The following is a 4,092-nucleotide window of genomic DNA, read 5'->3' on the forward strand; positions in this document are numbered from 1 at the left end:
GAGAGGCTTAAGAGTCATCCCCCGACAGTGTGGGTGTGGGTGTGGGCGGGGGGGAGGCTTAGCAGTCGTCCCCAGGGCGGTCCGGGGGTGGGGGGAGGCCTCAGAGTCGTCCCTCCGAGAGCCGTGTCGGCGGCGGTGGCGGGTGTCAGGCTTTACGTCCAGCCTCCGGAGGGTGAGCGTCCTCGGACGCGATGCAGCCGCCGCAGAGAGGCAGCCTCCGAGGCAGGGAGCGGAGCACCGAGGCTGGGGAGTGGGGAGCAGGAGCCGGGGGGGAGGTGGGGGGCGTTCAGGACAACAGGTCAACCCCCTGGAAGCGGCTGTCAAATGTTCAACGTCCCCACTCGGCCACCAGGTCAAGCCCCGGGAAGCGGCTGTAAAATTCTCAAAGTCCCCACCGGGACAATAGGTCAAGCCCTGGGAGGCGGCTGTCAAATGTTCAAAGTCCCCACCGGGACAACAGGTCAACCCCCGGGAAGCGGCTGTCAAATTTTCAAAGTCCCCGTTCGGCCACCAGGTCAACCCGCTGAATCTACTGGGTTGACCTGGCGGCCGTTTTGCTTTCCGGCCACCAGGTCAACCCATTGGTTTCGACGGGTTGACCTGGCGGCTGGTTTGCTTTCCGGCCACCAGGTCAACCCATTGGATTCGACGGGTTGACCTGGTGGCCGGTTTGCTTTCCGGCCCGGGTGTCACCCCACTCCGAGGGCAGCACGGCAGTGGTCTTGAGGACCACAGAGGGGGGCTTAATAGTCGAGACGGAGCAGGTCCGGGGGAGGCTTAATAGTCGCCCCCCGGCCAGTCCGGGGGAGGCTTAATAGTCGTCCCCCGAGGACTCCGGGGGCCAGGCTTAATAGTCGTCCCCCCCCGGGCGCTCCAGGGGGGAAAGCTTAATAGTCCTCCCCCGAGGACTCCGGGGGCAGGCTTAACAGTCGTCCGCCCCGGGCGCTCCAGGGGGAAAGCTTAATAGTCCTCCCCCGACAGTGTGTGTGTGTGTGTGTGGGAGGGAGGCTTAGCAGTCTTGCCCCGGGCGGTCCGGTGGGGGAGGCTTAGCAGTCGTCCCCAGGGCGGTCCGGGGGTGGGGGGGGGGGGGAGGCCTCACAGTCGTCCCTCGGAGAGCCGGGTCAGCGGCAGTGGTGGGTTTACGTCCAGCCTCCGGAGGGTGCGCGTCCTCGGAGGCGATGCAGGCGCCGCAGAGAGGCAGCCTCCGAGGCAGGGAGCGGAGCACCGAGGCTGGGGAGAGGGGAGCAGGAGCCGGGGGCTGGGGCTGGGGGTGGGGGGCGTTCAGGACAACCGGTCAAGCCCCGGGAAGCAGCTGTCAAATGTTCCAAGTCCCCACTCGGCCACCAGGTCCACCCCAGTCTAGCAATGGGGTTGACCTGGCTGACGGCCGGTTAGTATCAAGGTAAACTCACCGTCGTCCACAGGAGGGCAGCTCTCAGGCCGGCCGGCTGCGGCTGACTCTGGGGCGGCGCCCGGTCCCGGCAGCGAGGGGCGGGGGGCGCGGAGCGAGACGGGGCTAACCGGGGGGGGGCGCCTCCTGCGACTTTGGGGGCCGCGGGTCGTCAGTGGCGTGCAGGCCGGGCCTCTCCCGGGGGATTCGGGGGGGCGGTCCTGCGGGCCGGGCGCAGGGGGCTCGAGCGAGCCCGGGCCGGTCCGCCCCGGGGCCGGGGTCTCCGCCTGCGGCTCAGGGGGGCGCGGGTCGTCGGGGGAGGAAGCCCGGGGGAGCCGCACACCGGCCCGCCAGGCCAGGCCTGGCCTGGATGGCCGCGGGGGGATTCGGGGCGGTCCCGCGGGCCGGGGGCCGGGCGCAGGGGAGGCGGGGGGGCCGAGCGAGTCCGTCCCGGGCCCGGGGCCTCCCCCTGCGGCTTTGGGGTCCGTGGGTCCCCGCTGGAGGAAGCCACTGGGAGCTGGACACCCGCCGTCCGTCCCGCCAGGCCAGGCCTGGCCTGGGTGGCCGCGGGGGGATTCGGGGCGGTCCCGCGGGCCGGGGGCCGGGCGCAGGGGAGGCGGGGGGGCCGAGCGAGTCGGGCCCGGGCCCGGGGCCTCCCCCTGCGGCTTTGGGGTCCGTGGGTCCCCGCTGGAGGAAGCCGCTGGGCGCTGGACACCCGCCGTCCGTCCCGCCTGGCCAGGCCTGGCCTGGGTGGCCGCGGGGGGATTCGGGGCGGTCCCGCGGGCCGGCGGCCGGGCGCAGGGGGTCCGAGCGAGTCCGTCCCGGGCCCGGGGCCTCCCCCTGCGGCTTTGGGGTCCGTGGGTCCCCGCTGGAGGAAGCCGCTGGGCGCTGGACACCCGCCGTCCGTCCCGCCTGGCCAGGCCTGGCCTGGGTGGCCGCGGGGGGGGATTCGGGGCGGACCTGCGGGCCGGCGGCCGGGAGGGTCCGGGCCAGTCCGCCCCATGCCCGGGGTCTCCCCCAGCGGCTTCGGTGGCCCCGGGGGGGGTCCTCCGCGGAGGAAGCCGGGTGGGTGGGGAGCCGGACCCCAGGCGCCCAGACCCGTGACCTGCGGCCGCGACCTCCGACTCGGCAGGAGCGACGAGGGGCTTTCCGGCCCGTCCCCCCCTCTCCTTCCCCCCCAGAAAAGGAGAGAGAGCTGACTCGGACCGGGAAAAGCTGCCTACGGCACCTGGGATTCCCAGGCGGTCACCCATCCAAGTACTAGCCAGGCCCGGGACGGTTTACCTTCCGAGATCGGACGGGATCGGGGGCGTTCGGTCCGGTATGGCCGTAGGCACCCGGCCCCGCGCCTCCTCGCCCGCTTTCCCCTGCCGACGCCCGGGCCTGCCGCACGGTGAGCCCCGGTCGGACTGCCCCCCCCCCCTGCGGCAGGGCCCCCGTCTCTCGCGGGCCCGGTCCTTTTTTCCTTTTCGAGCTCCGGGGCCCGGGCTGGCCGCCAGAGCCCCTCCGCCCGCCCTCCCCGGCGTCGGGGAAAATACTGTCCCGGACTTCCAGTGCGCCCGATCCTGTCAGCCGGGGGGTGGGGAGGGGCAGTCCCTCGCTGCGGCCGGGGAGGGTGAGCCCAGGGCGGCTTGCCTGCCGTGCGAGGCCCCTCTCGGCCACCAGGTCAACCCCGAGTCGAAAGGGCTGAAAAATTTTCAGAGTCCCCTCCCGGGCACCAGGTCAACCCGTGGAATCGGACGGGTTCACCTGCTGGCCGGTTCGCTTCCCGGGCACCAGGTCAACCCGTGGAATCGAAAGGGTTCACCTGCTGGCCGGTTTGCTTTCCGGCCACCAGGTCAACCCCTAGGGGTTTTAACGGGGGCACGCCCGGTGGCCTCTTTCCCGTCCGGTCACCAGGTCAACCCGGATCTCCCTCCTTCCCTGGGCGTCCCCTCCTCGGAGGCGTCAGGTTCCATTCCCCCCCCCCCCCCAGACTTCCAGGGGCCCGATCCAGTCGGCCGGGAGGCAGTCCCTCGCTGCGGCCGGGGAGGGTGAGCCCAGGGCGGCCTGGTCCATGTCTCTAGTGGGCCCGATCCTTTTTTTTTTTTTCGAGCTCCGGGGCCAGGCCCGCCCGGGCAGCCCTCCTCGGAGGCGTGGGGCGATTTCCCCCCGCCCCCAGACTTCCAGGGGCCCGATCCTGTCGGCCGGGAGGCAGTCCCTCGCTGCGGCCGGGGAGGGTCAGCCCAGGGCGGCTTGCCTGCCGTGCGAGTCCCCTCTCGGCCACCAGGTCAACCCCGAGTCGAAAGGGCTGAAAAATTTTCAGAGTCCCCTCCCGGGCACCAGGTCAACCCGTGGAATCGAACGGGTTCACCTGCTGGCCGGTTCGCTTTCCGGCCACCAGGTCAACCCGTGGAATCGAAAGGGTTCACCTGCTGGCCGGTTCGCTTTCCGGCCACCAGGTCAACCCCTAGGTTTTAAGGGGGGGGGACGCCAGGTGGCCTCTTTCCCGTCCGGTCACCAGGTCAACCCGGATCTCCCTCCTTCCCTGGGCGCCCCCTCCTCGGAGGCGTCAGGTTCCATTCTTTTTTCCAGACTTCCAGGGGCCCGATCCAGTCGGCCGGGTGGCAGTCCCTCGCTGCGGCCGGGGAGGGTGAGCCCAGGGCGGCTTGCCTGCCGTGCGAGTCCCCTCTCGGCCACCAGGTCAACCCCGAGTCGAAAGG

At 71.5% G+C, this 4,092-nt stretch overlaps 1 non-coding gene across 1 annotated transcript; it reads right to left on the reverse strand.

The window, feature by feature from the left end:
- Positions 1 to 2,606: 2,606 nt before the first annotated feature.
- On the reverse strand, positions 2,607 to 2,725 carry LOC135979926 (5S ribosomal RNA). The gene has a single exon (XR_010597168.1). It is a non-coding gene; the product is annotated as a 5S ribosomal RNA (ribosomal RNA).
- Between the last annotated feature and the right edge of the window lie 1,367 nt (positions 2,726 to 4,092).

The sequence above is a fragment of the Chrysemys picta genome, unplaced genomic scaffold (genome assembly GCF_011386835.1).
Source record: "Chrysemys picta bellii isolate R12L10 unplaced genomic scaffold, ASM1138683v2 scaf1391, whole genome shotgun sequence".
Lineage (NCBI taxonomy): Eukaryota > Metazoa > Chordata > Testudines > Emydidae > Chrysemys > Chrysemys picta.